Source organism: Prionailurus bengalensis, chromosome E2 (assembly GCF_016509475.1).
Source record: "Prionailurus bengalensis isolate Pbe53 chromosome E2, Fcat_Pben_1.1_paternal_pri, whole genome shotgun sequence".
In the NCBI taxonomy this organism is placed as follows: domain Eukaryota; kingdom Metazoa; phylum Chordata; class Mammalia; order Carnivora; family Felidae; genus Prionailurus; species Prionailurus bengalensis.
Genome location: NC_057352.1, coordinates 33,275,519 through 33,296,528, shown reverse-complemented (window position 1 = coordinate 33,296,528; position 21,010 = coordinate 33,275,519).

Genomic DNA, 21,010 nt, shown 5'->3' with positions numbered 1-21,010 from the left:
AGTCTGCCAGTGAGGGCCTTCGGAGGCCACGGTGATAAGTCTGGACTTTCTCTTGAGAACCGGAAAAGCCCCCGCAGCTTGGGTCTCAGTGGGCTCCCGGCATGTTCAGGCTTGCCTGGCAGGCCTGTGCTGCTGGTCTGCCAGCACTCGGTCTGAAGGGGGTCCCTTGAGAGGGGCTTTGTCCCGCAGGAGGGAGCCGGACCCAGGGAGAGGCCCTGGCTATTTGGGGGAGGGTGAATCCCAGGGCGGTGGGGGAGGGGGATTGTTCCTGGCCCTGCCCCATTTGACACACGTCCATGTCCCGCGGACGGCCAGGGAGTTAAAGCGGAGAGCTGGCAAGACGGAAAAAGTTGTCTCACTAAAGCAGGGCTTGCAAACCCGTGGCCTGTGGGCTGAATCCAGCCTCAGCAGCATTTTGAAATGGGGGAAACTTCACGTAAAAAAAAAAAAAAAAAAGTGACTTTCTGGTGTTTCTTTTAAAAATTCCCGAAGATCTGGCAACCCTGGGTGCCAATTTTCACATGGCGCTAAATAGCAGCCGCCCGGTTGAGATGAGGCACGCGCCTCGGTTTGCCACAGTCCCCGCCGTTCTCTGCTGCCTCGCACGTGACTCGGCTCAGTTCTGCTCATTTACGTCGCTCGCCCCATTCAAGCTTTAACCTTTTCCCCCCGCAAGGCTCTGGGAGACACTGGGACCTAAACAGCAGAGCTTTGGGGCTCCTGCGGCGGAGGGAAGCTTTCGCCGTGCCTCTTCGTGACCTGTGTGGCTTTCGCATTCCCAAGGGCGCTGGGGTCCGGCCTAGGTGCTCGATGTTTCTGCTGCTTGGCAGAAGCCGCCGCCCGTGAGAGACAAGTGGCAGTGCCCTGCAGAGACCAGAGCCCAGGGCGCCAGGAGAGCGCAGGTCGCCTCTAGCGGTAATGGACTTGTGGGTGAACACATGAAATCCCTGTGTACCCCTTTCACTCTCTCCCGCAACAACCCGTTGTGGTTATCCTGGTAGCCCCAGGCTGGTGTGGTAGAACCACGAAATGAAAGCAGCCAGACCTGCTTTTGCGTGACATCCTCCAAGAGTTGGAGCTATGTCCCCGCGGCGTCTTCTAGCCAACCCTAACGCAGGTCGGTGTAGAGGGGCTGTGTCGTGGGTAGGACGGTGTCCCCCCAAAAGGATATGTTCCAGTCGTAACCTCCAGTGCCTCTACACGTGTCCTCCTTTGGAAATACGGTGGACCCTTGAACAGCATGGGTTTGAACCCATGTGGGTCCACGTCTAGGCAGATACAGGACCGTACTGTAAATGTGTTTTCTCTTCTCTGCAATTCTCTTCACAACATTTTCTTTTCTCTAGCTTCCCTTATGTAAGAACATAGTGTGTAATACGTATAACACCAACACGGTGTTTATCTGTTTATCTGGTTGGTAAACTTTCTGGCCAACGATAGGTTATTAGTAGCTGAGTTTATGGGGGGGGGGTGGTGGTGGTGGTTAAAAGTTATACTGATGTTTTTTCAACCGCACGGCAGGGGGGTGGGGTGACCCTGGCTGCCCCCTGAGCTGTTCAAGGGTCAACGGTAGTCTTTCAGGATATAATCAAGGTAAGAGGTCAGAATCATGCGGTTGCATGCCAAGGATTGTCTGGAGCCACCAGACCCTGGACGAGGCGAGGAAGGATCCTTCCTAGAGCCTTCCGAGGGAGCCCGGCCCTTGCCAACACTTTGATTTTCAACCTCTGAGCCTCCAGAACTGCGAGAGATTACATTTTGGAGGTTTTAAGCCGCCCAGTGTGCTACTTTGTTACGGCAGCCCTAGAAAATCGATCGGGGCTGCAGTTAGGAGACGCCAGGAGAGGGCATCAATCTCTGTCATTCATTCAACCATCTGGGAAAACTTTAATGAGCTCGGTTGCAGTGCTGGGGCATAATGGCGTCAAGATAAAGGTTGCATTGATGAAGATCAAAAACAACAGTGTGAAATACGAAGCATTAGTGATACTGGGGGAGGTGGTGGCGCTCTGTGGTTTATACCTTCCAAATGCCCTGTCCTCTCTTATTTTTGGAAGCTGCCGCTTCATTTTCCTTTGGGGAGCCTCTTCTCCCCAGCTTGTGGTCTACGAGGTCCAGGGGACGTGACCTACCTTCTGGTCCCCGGGTCCTTGTGATCCAGGCCCGGCTAAAAAGCGGATGCAATACCACTGGCCGGGTGATGGTTCAGCGATGGGCTTGTGAGCCCACTAGAGCCGATGAAAATGGATTCTGGAACCTTTGCTGGACATATTTGAGATGCGGCCTACACTTTAAGCTGTAAATGAAGTTGGTGTCATTCAGAGGGGGAGGTGCCCTTAAGGACAGAGGCTTTTTAAATTTTTTTTTTTTTAAAGTTTATTTTGAGAGAGGGAAAGAGAGAGAGAGAGAGCAGGGGAGGGGCAGAGAGAGAGGGAGAGAGAGAATCCCCCAAGCAGGCTCCACACTGCCAGCGTGGAGCCCGATGTGGGCTCGAACCCATGAACCGTGAGATCACCGACTGAGCCGGCCAGGCGCCCCAACCCCGAGCTATTGCCGTCAGCTCCTGGATCCAGCCTTGCCTGCGGCCAGGGCGTCCTTAGCTTTTTTTGTGAAAGCCAGTACATCCTCTCTTCCTAACTTTGTGTTTTGTTTTGTTTTTCTTCGGCTGTTTGCCTTGAGTTTCTGTCGCTTGCCACCCGAGAGTCCTGACTTGACATGGGGAAGACTTAGCTGAGAATCCAGGCAGGACTCATCAAACCCTCTGCCTGAGATCATGGGCTGCCTTCATTTTGTACAGACTCCTGGTCCCAGGAACATCTGAGAAGCACCCTTGGGGGCACATGGGGGCTGCCAGCACATACAGCCCTGGAGGAGCAGAGGCAGGGACTTTCTGGGGCCAGGAAATCCCGTTCCCTTTGGGTTTCCTGCTGGGACCCCAACCCCAGACCCAGGGCTATGCATTCCAGGCTCAGAAGCTCAGAAGGTTTGGCTACTCTCTGCTTCAAATCCTTTAATGACTTCCACACACTCCTGGGAAAAACCCCACTTCCTCACTGCAGCCTGCGGAACCCTACATGACCTGCCGTGGCCTCTCCACGGCAGTCAGGGACCCAGGAGGGAGCAGATGGCACCCCTGGACCAGGATAATTCGAAGAAAGCTTAATGACAAAAGGGATTGAATCCAAGACATGTGGGCGGAGCGCTGGGCGAGCCAGCCAGCCTGTGGTGCAGTAACCTGGGCCAGAAGCTCTGGGACTGGGACTTGCAGGCCCAGAGGGTTGACAGGAGAGGGGTTATAGGAACCAGAAAGTAGAAAGAATTGCACAGAACAGGGGCCTTGAACAAAGCAGACAGTCCAAAAGACCCTCTGGTGGTGGGGGAGGGGGTGCGGGGTGGAAGGGGGGGAGGGAGTGGGGGGTCCAGCAATGAATTCCCCGATCTCTTCCTTCCAATCCTTTTCTGGGCTCCCCCGGCCCAAAGCCAGGGGTGCAGAGCTGGGCCATGCATCCTGGAGGGGGCGGAGTGGGAGGTGGGGGCACTGTCTGCAGGAGCACACAGAGCCCCCAACTCCATCCTAGAAGTACTTCGCGAAAGGCCCAGCTGACACCCTGTCCACCCCCCGGGCCTGCAAGCTTCTTTTCTGTTAGGTCTCAGCTGAAATACAGCCTCCTCTGTGAAGCCCTCCTTGATTGACCATCTCTCAACGGGATACCTCCCTCCTCCACCCCGCGTTATTTTTTTCCTGTCAGCTACAATTGTCTTGGAACGATGTTGTTACTTTAATTTCTTATTTGTTCCTTGCCCCCTTCACTAGAATGTCAGCTGCAGTCCCAGTACCTGGAATAGGGCTTTTCACCAAGCAGGTACTCAGTGAAGATTTGTCAAATAGATGGTTGAATTAATTAATGCTTCTACCCTAGATGTGGGGAGATGGAAGGGCTCAGTAATCAGGGGAGGGAAGGGTGGGGTGGTCCCCAGACAAAAAGGGAAGGCCAGGATGAGCACCTGGGGGCCCTGACTTGGGCTATGGAGAAGTCATGTTGGATGACCCAAAAACTCTGGGGCTTCTCTTGTCTTATAAAGGCCAGGACTCCGTCCTAGGTTTCCCCGTCCTGCCATGTGGATGGAGTCAGATGAGGGCAGACCGCTTTAGACTTTGGGGAGTCTGAGGACAGAACTGTTCATTTGTGACCAACAGCAGGAGAAACTTAGGGTAGACTTCAGGCAGGACTTCCCAACCTTGGAAAAATGGAATGAGGCCTTAAAGCGTCCATGAGGTAGGCTGAAACGATTGCTTCCCTAAGAGGCAGACACAAAGGGCCAGCCAAACCACGTTTGACCTTTCTTGAACTAGATGGATGGACACAAAAACCTTCAGACAGCTTAAAGATCCGTCTGGGCTGGGAAAGACAAGTGGGGGGTTGGCTTCCTTTCTTGCCGCCCCCACCTTGCCCGTTGGCCCTTCATTCTCCCCCCCGCCCCCCACCACGCCAACATGAGTTCTCTGAGTCCTGAATCACTGCCTCCCCCAGGGCGCTGCCCCTGCCCAGTTCCCCTGTGTCTCTGCCTGAGCGCTTAGCCACAGCCTCTGCCTTTGTTTTTGTCCAGATGTGTGGTCTCTGGCTGGGATGGTCAGGACAGAACGTGGCGCTCTTTGGGGCTGCTCAGCCCATTCTCTCTTGTGTTCACAGCTCACCTCCTTCCGTGGGGCCCAGGCCGGGCTGGCGGGAGCACCGAGCCCCTGGGAGCACAGAAGCCACTTGGCAGTTTCTCTCTGAGGGGACACTGCCGGCCTCAGGCCTCAGGGCGGAGCCGGGAAACAGAAGACACAGACTTGGGGACCCTTTCTGAGACCCCAGATCTAGCCTCACTAGGAACCAATCTCGTCTTGGATTTTTCCATTTGATGAGTCCTTTTAGACTTAATGCAATTTGAGTCGCCTTTCTGTTGTTTGTACCTAAAAGCGCCCGGAGGAATGGATGTGATATCTGAGAATGGTCCGCCCCTGAACTGCTTCTGCGGGCGGGGTGCAGCTGGAGGGGTGCGGTCCTCCGTGGGTCCCAGGACATCAGCGAGGAAGGGACCACATTCCCGCCGCTGCTTGAGCAGGCGAGGAGAAGCACACGTTACCAGAGGTAGTGAGCTCCCCGTACTTGGATGTGTTCGAGGAGGCTGGGGCTCCCTGCAGAGAGGACTCCTGAAAACTGTCCTCAGCAGTGGGAGTGCGGATGTACCACTGGGCTCGCATCCACCTTGGCCCAGAGGACCCGTTCCCCCAGCTGCAGGCCAGCGGTTAACCCTTTGGGAGCTGTCTTGGCAGAAGTGCATGGACCCCCCTCCCCACCCCGGCCCCCCAAGGCCACACCCTCTTCCTGGAGCAGCATTTACCATTGGCTGGTGCAGGAATATACAGCCTCCATCCCTGTGCCCCATTGGATGGCTCCTAAGGCGTCCTAGTCTCTGGGACCATGAGGCATGGGTTCCTTTGGGTTAAGGCACTGTCCCCTGGGTGGGATGGGGCTGGGGACGATGTTCTTCCCGAGGAAAGGAGTGTTTGGGGAACCCATGTATCTGTTGCATTGTATATGCTGTATGGCCGGCTGGCCTTCCTGGAGCAGGGAAGACCACATGTGGTCTGGGGAGGGGAATGCCCAGATGAGGGGCATAGCCAGAAGTTCTGGAACTTGCTCACGTACTTGGGGCACTGATCGTGAATACCTATGACAGGCGGGTATAGGGAAGGAGAGAAAAAGAACTTGCTAAGTAAAAACTAACTAGCGTGTCAGATCTGGACGGATCCTAGAGACGGTCTGATGATGCCTCTCTGTTTATTGGGAGGTCACCACTGGAGAACAGTCTGTGCACGGATAGCCTGCCAGGCGCCGCGCTGGGTGTCTTAGAGACGTGGAATTCCGGAGATTCCTTTGAGGCAGGTGATGTGGTTAGCACCCCCATTTTATAGTGGAGAAAACTGAGGTGCAGAGAGGATACCTGCTCAGGGCCACACGCCCAGCATCAGCACCCCCTGGGGCTCGCTGACGCCAGAACCCTTGCACCCAACCACGACACTACACGGCTGCCCTGGAGAGATGGGGAAACTGAGGCATAGAGAAGGATTTTCCCAGGCCACATTACAAGGGAAAGAAAACCAGCAGCTGGGAACTGTGGCAGGCACTTTCACCCAGGTCGCTGTACTCAGTCCTCCCAAGGAACCTGTGACCAGGCTATTAATATGGAGATAAGGTGAGCCCAGAGAAGTTAAGAAACTTGACCAAGGACACACAGCATGTAAATGTAGCGCTGGAACCTGAGTCTGTTGACTCCCTTGCAGCAGCTGCTGGGTCCTCTGTCAGCCAGCTCCCCGACCTACGTCTTCCACCCGCTTCTAGCACCTCTGCAGCCAAACACCTCCGGCCCCTTCACCACCCTCAGCCCACTGGTTTCTCCTTCGCTCAGGGGCGTTCTTCCAACAGCCTCGCTTTGCCGGTCCGTGGCTCTACCTACTTTAGAGCCTGCTCAGGACTCACCCCCAGGAAGCCCTCCTTGGTTCAGAGCCCTTGCTCTGCAACCACACTCCTGTGCTGCCTCTGGCTTCCTGACCATGACCATGACCATGTGATTAACTTCAGGAAGCCTCACTCCCCTTATCTGTCCAATACTCCTAATAACTATCTCTCAGGGCTGCCGGAAGGATCTGTGAGTGTAGACTGAATACTTAACACAGTGCCTGGCATGCATGCAGTAGGCACTTAATAATTAAATGATCACTATCTTTATGATAATTGTTTTCCACAGGACTCACCAAGTCGGCTTGTATGGATGCGTGTGTATCTGTTCAAGTGAGCAAAAGTCTTTGTTGAGCGCCTACTGAGGCCACAGCCTTTACACTAGGCGCGGGTGCTAAGACCAGGGGCAGATGGGGTTCTGATTGGGACAGGGGGTTGAAATAGAACCCTGAAATAGAACCGGGCCTCCCCTGGCCTCAAGGCTCCTTCTTGCGGCTCCCTTAGCAGGGAAGGATGTGTGTGTGCAGCCCTCAGACCACCTATTCCCTAAGACGGGGCGGTCCCCTTCTCTGCCCCGGCGGAGGTGTGGCACCTTCTGAAGACAGACTACGCCATCTGGTGGCCGCTCCTGGCGAAGCGGCCTCAGGGCTCCGAGCGGTCGGGGTCAGACCCTTTCTCTGGGCTCATGGCTCCATCTAGTGGCATTAATGCGCAATCACAGTGTGAACCTCAAAAGGAGGAGAAGCTGCTCTTTGAACATTCCAGGATTCCACTTTAGAGCTATTGAATCAGAATTTGGGTGGAGGGGGGATGCTTTCTTAGAGCCTCCATTTTAGACAACATTTGCAGGTTATTAAGCTCTGGGAAAGGTTAAGTTTGAGAAGCATGACTTTAAAGGGACTTCTGCAGGTGTGTTTGTAGCCGCTCCCCACCTGTTCAGTAATGAAATAGCCGTCCGCTTCACACCTGGGATTCTCACCTCCAGGAGGAGGAAACTGAGGCACAGTTAGTGGGCGCTGACCCAGGCAATCTACTCTGGAGCCCACGCTCCTAGTCAGCTGACTTCCAGTGCCCCAGGGCAGGCGAGGCTTGGCTTCTGACCCTGAATGCCATCGTGGTCTCCTCTCTGGGCGCCCTTGGCCAGGCCACCCACTCCCCCTGTCTGGGTCTTTTTGTTCCTAGTTGCTTATTTACCTAGTAAATGCGTATTAAGCCCTGTGCCGGGACTGGATCTACAGCTAGTTAACCATAGTCATTGTTTTCATGGTGCTTACATTCCAGTGGAAGGAGACAGGCAACAAAAGCAGACACATTAACAGACGAGGTAATTTTGGATGGTTGGAAGGCCTGTGAAGGATGGCATCGAGATGATCTGATGCGGAAAACTTGGGAATGAGTGGTGACGGTGGGGGGCGGGGCTTTGAGGGGGATTCATTACAGATCTGATGAGTCCTGATAAAGGAAAGGAAAGGAAAGGAAAGGAAAGGAAAGGAAAGGAAAGTCCTGATGAAAGGAAAGGAACCAGACATGTGCAGAACCAGGGGAAGAGTGTTCTAGGTAGAGAGAATGGCATATGCAAAGGCCCTGTGGTGAGAGCAAGCTTATCATATTTGAGGAACAAAAGAAGGGCAAATGAGTGAAGGGCACAATGGACATTTGTGGGTTTGGCCGCCAAACATCTTTCCCCTCTTCCTTTGGGGAGTCCCGTCCCTTCCCACTGAGGACAGTGTTGCTGGGAAGGTAAAATGGGGCACTTGCCTTCCCTCTTCAGAGGCCAAGTGAGTCTTTGAAGCCTTCTTGGCCAGGCCTTTCCTCTCGCTACCCTACAGGTGGGCTTGCGACCTAGGCTCAGCCAAGGGGATGCCCAGGAAACCTTGAGTAACACAAACATAAATGGCGCTGCCGGCTGTGGGGCCCCACGGACTGGTGTTTCCATCTTGGCATCTGCCCCAGTTGGGAGGTTCTTGCCCCACCTCTGTGATCACCCCGAGGACCCCCATTGCCCTTAAGTTAGAGTGTATTTCTATTGCTTGCACCCAAACAACCCTAGGGGTTCAGGGTGGCGATAAAGGAAGATGAATCTGGGGGGTCAGTGGGGCCAGATCATGCTGTTGGGCTGAGCTAAGGAGTCGGATTGTGTTCCGAGGGCAATGGGAAGCCGCGGGTGCCTCTGACACTGCCCTTCTGCGGTCCCACGGCGGCGTGTCGGTGGCTTCGTCCTTGCAGGGGTGCCCTCATTCCACCAGCCCCCGTCCAGAATGCCCCCCTTCCCCACGGAAGCCCAGGCCTGTGCCCATTCTGCAACTAACAAGCACCTGCCTTCAGCAAGCGCCCAGCCAAAGGACAAGGAATGGCTTTGAGATGGTTTGTCTGTTTCCCGTGCGCTGCCTGTGGTCTCTCACGGCTCAGGTAAATGCCTCTGAGACTTTATCCCCACCACACACCCCAGCAAATGAAGAGCAAAGTGAGAAGGAAGGAAAAGGGACAATCAGAACATCCTGCGTGTTGTGGGTCCCAGGTGGGGCCTGGGGAGAGGGCTAGGGAGCCCGAGGTTGACCCAGGGTCCCGAAGTGCCTCCTGCCCTTGAATTCCAAAGCATCAGGAACCAGTCATTGTATCAAACAGACAGCTGGTGACCCCAATCCTCCTGCCCCAGCTACAAGCCCTGCCTATTGTTTTTCTAAGAATCCAGAAAATCCCTTTCCTGTAAGTACCGCCCGCCCTCCCCCAGTCGGCCACAGATGCCGCTTGCCTCCCCTCTGCCACCCAAGGCTTCAGCTCCCTCCTTCCCTGTAGCTCAGCTTCAGTCCACTGTCCTCCCCGCCGCAGCCCAGAGACCCCCAGAGCCCGCCCGGGTTCCTGGAGCCCCGACTCTGATGCCCAAGTTAGTCTCCACATCTGGAACTTTCTCTGTGTCCTGTTCCCACTCATCAAACTCGCCTAGTCCTTGCTTCCCCCCCTCAGTGACCAGCTCTAACGGGTTGACACTTCCCCTTCTTTACCTGATGGAGGCTCATTGAATAAATGCCTCTGTGCAGAATCCAGGAGGGGTTTGCGGTGGGATTGCAGATGGGTAGCTAGAAGGGGGGCCTGGGATCGGGGGGGGGGTCCACAATGCACCTTGTGGGCAATGCCCTGTCTTCCTAGGGAAGAATCACCAGGCACGTCCCCCCAATGGGGCAAAGCGGGAGTGAGGGAACCCAGCCTCCTGCAAGGTCTTTAGGCTCCCCTTAATTCAGATTCCCAGGGGACCCCCTCCCCACCTCGCTGCCAGGGACTGTCATGGGCCCCTGTGTGGGGGACAATAAGTGTGATGAGAAAGGGGAGGGATAGTTTTAACATCTTCCTTCACAAGTACCACCTCTCCCTCTTAGCTCCTGCCACACAGCCCCTGGGCACTCACAGGGCTGACAGGTGAAGACCCTTCCTTGCTCACGTGGTGGGGAAGGGGTGGTGACCAACAGGTGCCAAGGGACCCCCAGGTCAAAGCAGAGGCTGAAGAAGGGGGGATCCCAAGGGCTTCAAGAGTTGCAGAAAGAACAATCTCAGTCAAGGGAGGGGACCAGGGAGGACTTCCCAGAGGAGGCATCACTGGAGTGGAGCCTTGAAGGCTGACGAGGGGGAAGAACTTTCCAAACTGGGGGACAGGGGTCGAGAAAGCCTGGGCTGATTCAAGTTCTGATGGAGGTCACGTTTAGCCTTGAGCCAAGGGCCCTGGTTGGGGTGTTGAGTGAGGTTTAACGTCCGGCTAAGACAAGACCTGACATGCGTGTCTGCCCGTGGCTGCTGGAGGGGCGTCTGCCTGGAGGGGGCTGTTTCTAATTCACGCAACAGCAAGGGCTTGGTGACAGAGAAAGATCTAGCTGTAGGATCCAGCTCGAGAGGATCCCGCCTCGACCTCTGGGCATCTCTGCCCTCTGAGCCAGGGAAGCAGGCTCTGGAGTAAGAGCTTTGTAGACACGGGGGGGTGGGGGTGGCTGGAGGACCGGACGCAGCCTGCCCAAGTGTGCTGTCCAGTCCACAGAGTGTTCAGACCATGTTGTATCCAAGGAGGGAGAGATTTCAGTTTAAGATCTTGGGGCTCAGAGCTCTTGGGTGTCACAGCCCCAGATATATGGAGCCCGGGGTCGGGGCTGAGGGAGAGATGGCTGGATGGGGCCTGCTGAGTGCACAGGTGGTCTCGGTGGCTGTGCATGAGTGGGGGTCACTGAGGCCACCGTGGCCCCTGCAGTCAGCATGACCTCCTGCGGGAAGGACAGAGCAGGTGGCAGGGTGTGAAGCGTTCAGAGGCTTCCTCCCCTCTCCCCGACCCCAGCAACTTTGAACTGATGACGCTTGATGCTTTGTTGAGCCAGAAATGTTTCCTGAGTCTCTGGTCCCTTTATTTTTGGGGGGGGGGGAGGAGAAGGATGTCAGCATAGAGTTGTTTAAAACATGAATTAATTATTGTATCGGTTAGCTATCACCACGTAACAAATGACCCCAAAACTCAGGGGTGTGAAACAACAATTTATTTATCTTTTTTAAATTTAGTTATTTACCTTGAAAGAGAGCCAGGGGAGGGGGGGGTGGGGGCCGTGATATCATGACCTGAGCCGAAGTCAGGAGTCGGACACTTAACTCACTGAGTCACCCAGGCGTCCGTAACAAACATTTATTATTTGTCATTAGTCTATAGGCTGGCTGGCTGAGTCGTGGCTCTTTCCTGTTGGAGTGGGCTGGTCTGGGTGGGCCAGGCTGGGATGGCCACATGGTCCATTCCACGTGGTCTCCGACCTTCCAGCAGGCAGGCCTGGGCCTGTCCTCACAGTGGAGACACTCCCACAAGGGAGACGGGTTCAGGCAAGGCCGCCTGAAGCCAAGGCTCTGAACAGACGTTACAGTTCATTTCCGTTACAGTCAAGGAGATGTCGATGAGCAGACTCAGTGGTGGGAAAGTGGACCCCGGCACATGATGGGAGGAGCTATGAAGTCGCATGTAAAGGGCCTGGATCCAGAAAGACGTGGGGCTATTTCCACAATCGATCTACCAAGATTCTAGCTTCTCGTATCCAGCTGGGAGATCTGGAAGTGGACTGGAGCCACGTGGTGGCATCTCTTTCGATAGGGGGCGCTTTCTCCGGCTTCTCTCCAGGCCTGTGTTACCCAAGTGTAGGCAAAAGAGTTGCCTACCTCTGTCTCCAGTGCCACCAACTCATGGTCATGGACCGTCTCTGGTTCCCTCTTATCAACAGGGGAAGGTCTAAGCACCTTAGCTTGGCATTGAGGGCTCTGCATCGTGACTAGGCCGGGCTTACCTCTTGCCTCTGCCCCAGAGCCTCACCTCCCCCCTCCCCTGCTTCCCTTTACACCATAAGCCCTCGTCACACATCTGCAAACACAAGACACTTTCTTCGCACACTTTGGGATTTGTCTACTTCACAGGCTGTTCCTTCCGCCGGAAATGTTCTTCCTCTGCCTGGAGAAACCTACTCATCCTGCAGGGCTGGGCTCAGTGTCATGTCTACAGAGTCTTGCGTGATCCTTTTGGGCCCCCCTGGATGTCACCCTCCCCATCCTGACCTAGCACAATGAATCCCTCCTTCCCTCCCGCCCTCCCCCCCCCCCCCCCCCCGCCGGCTCCAAGAGTGCTATAAACACAGCCCTCTCGCCTCACTTCCTGCCACTGCCCGCCACTTTCTTCCCCTGCAGTGAGCCTGTGAGCCCCACATGGGCCAGGAATGAGGAGTTATGGTGACAACATAGCCAGTGCTGGCTGCACTACTCACGAACCCAGTTACCTTGGGCAAGTTGTTTGATGATCTCTCGGAACCTCAGTTTTTCCCCGTCTGTAAAATAAATTCACAATATATCCACCTCGAGGGGTTGTTCTGGGAGGCCTCATTGCGGCAACACCCAGAATATACTCAGTACGATGCCTGGAACGTAGTAGATGCTCAGTAAATATTTGTTGTGTGGACAACCTGTGGTTCCGTCCCAGGTGCCTGGAAGCCCCTGCCGCCCCCACGCCCTTCCCACCAACACCCACGAAACCCTCCTCATTTCCTCGGTGACAACAGCATTTCTGTTCTCTGATCCACGTCAACTTCTTAATCGCTTTGCGAGGATGGAGTGAGGGACGCAAAACATGCCCACAAAGTACTTGAAATCATTGCCAGGCAGGGATCAGAAGACAAAGGTTACTTGCCTGTTTCTGTCTCACGAACAAATTAATGGAGTGGCAGCTTTTGGCGCAAAATACGATTCTTGTCGAAAGGATTAGACACACTAAGTCCAACTAGAATATGCCGTGATCTTGTGTGTGTATTTTTTTTTTTTAAGCAAAGCTGCAATAATCGTAAATTTACGACTAATAAATTGGGTCCTGTAATTCCTCTGCAATAAGCCTTTGAAATATAATCTGTCATTTCAGACTTACAGAACATGACTTTTCATAATTATAATTCTCCAGCACACATTACTACTTATAATTAAATTCACTTTTAAGAAATCCAAAACGTTTTTTTTTGGTAGATTATCTGTTCGTACGATGTCATGATGGTAAAATTAATGTGTAATCTGTTGAATAAATTTGGTTAGTTCTTATATAAGAAACACACACTCTGCTACTGATTGAAAGCTGGAAAGACAGATAAGGTGAACAGAATACGCACTATTTCTTAGCAGCAGGCTCATACAGAGGCAGGGCAAACCCAAGCCTCTCTCCCCATCCCTGCCTCTCAAAATGGGCAGCGAGCCCCACGAAAGGAGTGTTTGAAATAGTTGAAAGAAGGCAAATGTTAAATCATGGCCAAATTATCTGTTGAAGAGCGTGCAGACCCACATGTTTGGAAAAACAGTTGAATAAAGACCCCAGGCTGGATGACCAGAAAACAGACCCTCGAAGGTCCCAAACCAGTGCAAGAGAAAATGTAGACCCACCACCTATGACACAAAAGAAAACACAAGCAGATAAAGCAAATAGGAATCTCGAACTCAGAGCAACAAACACAGAGAAAGCAGGCGTGCATGTGCATCCTGAGTTCTCGATACAGAATGGCCTAGAAGCCGTGTTGCATTTTTGCAACCCCGGGCATATTTGAGCCAATGCTTTACTAGTCAGCCTGAGGTCAAGGCCGTGTTCACCCACGACTGGGTGTGCGTGCTCCCTCCTTGTGCCTCGAGAGAAGTAAATGCTTCCTCAAAGATGCGACTTCAGGAATGGCAGCCTTCTTTTTCTCCATCAGTGTAAATGTCTTTCCAGGTTTATTCCTTGCTAAACACGTGACAGTTTTTCCCGAGGGGCGGCTTGAATGACAGTCAAGCGCGTAGCACCAACTGGGTTCCTTGGAGAGGGGTGTGAGGGAAATGGCTTCTCCTGCCACCTGGGACCGTGAGCTTGCGTGGGAAACCTGTGAGCATTGCCACAAGAGTGGCCTCTGGGAGCTGAAGGTAGGGGTGTGTGTGTGCACGTCCGTGTGCACACGTGTGTCCACGTATCCGTGTTAACTGTCTGTGCATGCATGAGGGTCTGTATGTGTGTATCCGTATCTGAGAGGGCGTGTGTGTGCGTGCACGTGTGTGTGAAGATGGTAAGAGGCAGAAGAAAGGAACAGGCTTCCAGCAAATTCCTTCTCTTCTCTGATCCTTAATCCCCCATCAGCAAAACGGCGTTTCCCCCCGTGGGCCAGTTAACCTCAAATGTCACACCTACTACGTGCCGTCTCTGTGCTGGGCGCTGGGGACATAGACGTGACAAGTCAAAGTCCCTGCCCTCACAAGGGGTCAGTGGCGTCAGGGAGGGGGACACCAGGGCTCACATCTTCCCGAGGCCCTCACCGCAACAATGAGGAAGGCCACCACCTACAGAGCAGGGCCCGCCTTGCCCAAGCGATTAAAAGACCCTGCGCCCCCCTCCCCGCCTTCCCAACAGACGGGTGAGCAAAATCTCTTCTGAGTGCATTCCAGGAAGTCGCTTATCTTTGAGACGATGGATGCCACTTTCCTATGTTCTCCTTTGGCGGAAAGCACATAGTGCCAACAATTCAGCAATTATGGAGGCATTTCTTGTGGTTATGGTCCAGGCAGGACACAGGGAGGAAGTCCTGACACATTCAGGCGGGTGAGCCTCTTAAGGCCAGCTCACCAGAGGTGATGTCGTTAGCGTCGGCCTGGGGCCTGACGTGAGGTGACGAACCAGACCAGGAATGGTCACTGCGACGATTTAAAGTCTCATAAGAGAATCTTTGGCGTGTGCCATGAGAAAGAGGGGAAGGCAGCAATCCGAGGTCCTATGCAACCTAGAAGCCAAGACAGGTCTATCAAAAAACGTCGCCTTTCAATTCCTGGTCTGTGCTGAAAACACACACAATATTATTTAAATACTATATTTGGCTGCCTCCCGCTCTCTGAGGCCGGGATGGGACCAGGATGGGACTGGAGATAAGACTGAACTTGGGGTTAGACTCATTTCTGTTTCTTTCGTATTTGCTGGTACCTGGAGGCATTGGTGAATATTCAATGGATGATGATACATTGGATGGATGGATGGATGGATGGATGGATATAGAGATTAAAGAAGGGACGAGCCTGGGGCCCAACAGTCCCCTCCCAGACTGAAGTTCATCCACACATGTTTTCTTTTGGTCATACGTTGACCCGTGCAAAGGTTTTGAACATTTAACAAGTACTCAATGCAAAGGTGGAGATTTCACATTCAAGAAATGCAGATTGCGAGATTTTCTTGAAAAAAAAAAAAATCAGAACGCAGAGCCATGGCAGGTTTGCACTCCCACATGGAAACAATCTCAAAACTGCCTAGCAACCGCCCCTTCTGAGGGGACGATGATTTCTAGCGCTAGGCAGTCCCCACCGCACCCTCCTACCCGGCACCTTCCCCACATCCTCAATTCCATTACTGGTCTAGCCCCATAGGTATCTGTATTTTGGATTCCTGAGTTAAAAACAAAACAAAACAACTCCTATGTCTCTCTTTTTCCCTCAGTTCACTGATGTTACACCCAGCTGGTCTGAGGCTGGTGTTTTCTCTTATTTCCCCCCACGTTTCCACCACACCTCCTTGTTCTGCAGTTCGGGGCCAGGCCCCCAGATACTCCTAATCCATGCCTCCAACTCAGACAGCTCAAGATACAGAGAAGCCCCAAGCAGGAACCTGCAGCCCACCTGCCTCCCGTCTCCCATGGGGATGCTAAGCGTCCAGACAAGGGCTCCCCCCACGGCAGAGTGGAACGGTGGGTCGGGTACCCACACACCGAGCGGCCAAGCCAGCCAAGGGAAGGAACAGCCAGCCAGCCGGAAGTTAAAAGGGAATGATTTCTGAGAACGTCCCCTATGCACTTTTGTATTTCATTGACATTTTAATTAAGGCTGGAGCACTCTTTGGGGAGCTCTGCTCTGAAGTTGAAATCACTTTAATATGCTGCCCTAGCATAAAGCTAGATGAATGGAGGCCTGGGCTTCTCATACGTTTCCTGGCACTCAGTGATTCCTCTTCACAATGCATTATGATGTTAAGACGGTTTATGAGTTTCTATTGGCTAAGTGCAGCCATAGCAAATCATAATTTTACTCAGTCGATTTTGCTCTAAGAAGATTAAAGGACACCCAGGCCTTACCCCGTGGGAAGGAGGTCCCAGGAGTTAACATTGTTGCTGGTGAGGTGACCTCCAGTTGAGAAGGCAGTTACGGGGTTAACATAACAGAAGGTCCCAGAAGCTGTCCTAGCTGGGGGTGAATCCACGTGTGCTAGGAATTGAATCCCACACGAGAACCTCCTCAACCCTCACGTCGTGTGAGTTTTTGTTCACAGAGCTGTGCACTTTTGTATCTTGCTCTAGTATTCAGATTTTTCCACTCCATGGCTGACACCCGAACACAGAGGTTCGCAACAGGAAGTAGTCCCACAGCGTTTTATTGACGACATCGGTCCGGGGTAGCTTTCTGGTTGGCGTACGCTCACGGCCCTTGTTCCTCATCAAAAGTGTTTTAGCTGCATCACCTACACCGTGTGGAGGATGGCTCCCACAAGCATTGTGAGTGATATTGTCGTTGCGAAATAATTATGTAGCCTCCAAACAACGAAATACATGTGGAATACTGAAGCTGCTACCAAGGTTTGGGAGTCTTGAAGAGGTACGGGAAAGCTGGCTTACTTCATAGATGTCTTTGGAAGGGCTGCGTCGTCATCTAGAAAAAATGTACAGTTGGTCCCCTACGTCACAACTTGTATCCAAATAAATTCCAGATGAGTGCGAGGTTTTATACATTCAATAATACGAAAATGAATTGGAAGCAGATAAGGGGGAACTTTCAAATAATCTCGGGATGGGTAAGAGTTTTCACCATATGACTGAAACACCAGAAGCTATAAAATATTGACCAGTTGGGCTTTATTTTTTAAGGATGCATAACAAAAAACAAAGATTAAAAGCAATCTGGATACGGAAAAATATTTGCGTCTCCTATCATGCAGAGACGAATTTACTGAATATACAAAGAGCTCCTATAAATCAATAAGAAAAAGTCATAGACTGAACAGAAATATATTTTAAGGCTGTGGACAGGCAAGTCAAGAAAAATCAAATACTGTTTTTCATTGGTCAGAGTGGCAAATACCACAAAATTTGATGAAGCCTTGTTCCGGGAGGTTCTGGAGGAGTAAGTAGTCTCTTGGTACGTTCGTCACCTTTTCTGGATGGACTCGTGAGAAACTAAGGTCACTGTCTCTGAGGAGAGAAACTGGGTAGCTGGCTAGTGTATGTGAAAGATATCTTTCGTGATTAGGAAGTGTTTTTTGCTGTTGTCGTTTTCGTTTTTGCCTTACGTATGTATAACCTACTAAAACAGAAGATTTGGGTCTACATATAGACCGGCACCCACATCTACAACCACAGTACTTCTGGCTGGATGCTGGAACGTCTTCTTTCGAGAATGGTTGATAATATAGGCTCGAGCTCAAGAAAAAACGTTTCGGAACCAATTCTATATTAATTAACAGCACTATTCTCTCTTTGCTTTTCTCCTCTTCCCCCCAGACTCCTCACAACCTCAGGCTGAAAAGAACGGACACCACTCTCTTCCCACTTTTTATAAGACTAGGTCCCGAACATCCAGCCTTCTCAGTTTCAACGTTTATTTATTTTTGGGACAGAGAGAGACAGAGCATGAACGGGGGAGGGGCAGAGAGAGAGGGAGACACAGAATCGGAAGCAGGCTCCAGGCTCTGAGCCATCAGGCCAGAGCCCGACGCGGGGCTCAAACTCACGGACCGTGAGATCATGACCTGAGCTGAAGTCGGACGCTTAACCAACTGAGCCACCCAGGCGCCACTATTTTGCAGGCTTTTAGATCCTTCTGTTTATTTGGATCTCTGTGTGTCTGTATTCCCAACAGCATGCACTTGTGTGGACGCCTGTGCGTTCATGCATCCACATGCACAGTTAGCAGGAAAACACTGGAACCAGGACTCAGGTTCTATTCCCGTTCTGCTATCTCATACCTGGAAAATACTTGAGGGTTGGGGCCGGTTTCTTCATTTGTAAATAGAGAAAAATTTCCCTCCTGGCCTCACTTTACAGAGTGTTTTTATCTTTCTGTTTAAGAATCTAGGGGAGGGGCGCCTGGGTGGCGCAGTCGGTTAAGCGTCCGACTTCGGCTCAGGTCGTGATCTCACAGCTTCTGAGTTGGAGCCCCGTGTCGGGCTCTGGGCTGACAGCTGGGGGCCCGGAGCCTGCTTCCGATTCTGTGTCTCCTTCTCTCTCTGCCCCTCCCCCGCTCACCCTCTGTCTCTTAAATAAATAAATAAATAAATACACATTAGGCTAGACATACATTAAAAAATAAAATACACAAACATTAAAAAAAATTTTGTTTAAAGAATCTAATGAGGTGATGGATGAGGAAGCAGTCTGCGCCTTGGAAAGAGCTACGCAATTATAATTAGCGGGGCTTTCCCGCCTTTTGCTCAATTTCAGGCTTTGGCTCCTGTTAAAAACACCAACTCTCTGATCCTCCTGCCCTGCCTTTCGTATTTCCCCCTGCTTAATTATGTGTGCCTCGGGCAAATAAATAGGTTTGGCCAAGGAGAGTGTAGGGAAGAGTAAGTAATAGCACTAGAAATAATAATAATAATAATAATAATAATAATTGCAACAGCAACGATAATTGCAGTAGTGACGTGTGTTGAGTGCTAACTCCGTACCAGAGTCAAGGGAGGCTGGTCCTGAGTGTGGGAGGTCCAAGAGGGGAAGAGAAGGTAAATTACAGCTACTTCAGAGCAAACTTGCTGCAGGAGGGCTCTGACCCTCATTACGGTGTGTGTGTGTGTGTGTGTGTGTGTGTGTGCGCGTGTGCTTGTTAGAGTGTTGGCTTCTTCCCATTTCTTCCCCGCAGCCAGAGGGGTGAGAAGACACGGTGGGAAGAAGGCTTTGAAGCAGGCTCTGGTGAGCAGCCCTGGGGTGGTTGGGGGCCTGACAGTTCAGCCCTACACCTCATGGTGTAGCCTTCTCATGGTGTAGCCATGAGATTCCAAGACTGAGATATCCAGGTCAGAGACCCTGTTTAGCCTGTGCCTTGCTGGGTGTTTGGCCAGGTCTCTCCTCCCTCAGTTTTCTTATCCACTCTGCTGACATGAGCAGGTTGCTAATCCCTTCGGCGAGACACGTAGGTCACCATGGTAACAGGCATCTGTGGTTTTGCCCCCAGCCCCAGCCTCCATTCAGAATCCCCCACTCTCAAGTCCAGGCAGGTTGGGCCGAGAAGAATCCACCCCCAGGTCCAGGTGGACTTGCAACCTTGGGCACTGGGATCGGCTCCACAATGGGCAAGTGACTCCATCAGAGCCGGAGAGATGCCCAATGGCTGTTGAGATTTCTAGACAGAAGTAATCAGTAATCAGAGGACCCAACCTCAGAAACATGAGTGACTGGAGCTTCTGGCAGCCATTTTGTCACCATGAGGAAGACATCCATTTGATTGGAGTCAACACAATCAAAAGTGAAGCAGAGAGATAAGAGAAACTGCGTCTTAGGGACCTTGTCAGATCACCTGGATCCACCTCTGTACTCATAAGTCACGTGAGCTAGTAAACCTGATTGCTACCGCCATTATTTGCCGAAGCTTATTTGACTTGGCTTTCCATCGCTTAGAGCCCAGTGACTTAGTCTTGAATTATGCAGTCATCATCATGTGCCTTTCAACTCAGGAATCCGAAAGCTTAGTGGCTCGTGTGACTCCCCCAAAGGGAGTGGGGCTGGCTCTAAGGAAACTGGGTCACAAGACTTCAACCACACTTGCGCTGCTCTGTCAGAAGACATTCCTGACCTGCCAGGGTGGGGAGGGCTTCCCTGCCCTGGGGCCCCATGGGGAGAAGGAAGTGGTGACCAGTCCTGTGATGCAGAAGTATCAATGAGTTTGTGTCACTTTGGTCCACAGCCCACTTGGGGATATCATATAATACATGGCAGTCGTGTCGTATAATCTTTTCTGAATCAAGTTTACTTTATGTATTTTGAGAGAGAGTCAACGGGAGGAGCAGAGAGGGGGGTGGGGAGAGAGAGAACCCCAAGCAGGCTCCGCACTGCCAGCACAGAGACCGATGGAGGGCTCGAACCCACGAACCACGAGATGGTGACCTGAGCCAAAACCAAGGGTCTGTTGCTTAACCGACTGAGCCACCCAGGCGGCCCTTGTTGTGTGATCTTTTTAAAACCTGAAAACTTCTGAGTACTGAAATATGTCTGGTCCCGACAGACTCAGATAAAGGCTGGTGGCCTTGTAGTGACCTCTACTCGAAACACGGAAGCTTTCACATAAAAGCGTTCCCACATTTCTGGCTTCCTCGAAGGGTAGAAGGTCTGGCCTTGCCCCACAGCGCCATCGGTATGCACCCCTGGGGTGACAGTGGCCTCTGCTCCCTTGCACGGAGCCTGCCCCTTGCTGTGGGTCCACAATCTGATACCACCCAAGAGTAGAGACAGTTTGGACAATCCTCTTTTCATAGGAGGTGGTGAGGGCTGTGGCGGCCTGCGGGGAGGCTCCTCGAGTCGTTCCCGGCTACCTCCGTCTCCCCGAGCTGTGAGCTACCAACCATAGCTCGGACAGAGGGCCGAACACATCGCGCCCACACACCCTTAGGCACTGCTGGGGCAAGTCACAACCCTTTTGAGCTCTGGACCATCGTCGGATGGTCCATCAGCAGAGACGACTGGACTGTGGGACCCCCCCTCCCCCAACCTGGGAGGGAAGGAAGAGAACAAGGACCGACCGGGAAAAAGCCAACAATCAGAGTAGACGGAGCACGTGAAAGTGAGGGGCTTTCGGATTATTTGGCTCAAGGTTCTCGTTTTCTCCGTGGGGAAGGTGGAGAAGGTCCCAGGTTCCAGGCCTCACGGTTGTTTGGAGTAGAGAAAAAGGCCATCACAGGGCTTTACAGGGAACAGATTCTGGAACCTAATAGTTAACTCTGGGCTTTGCCATTTGACACCTTCCACCCCCTGCAAACCTCA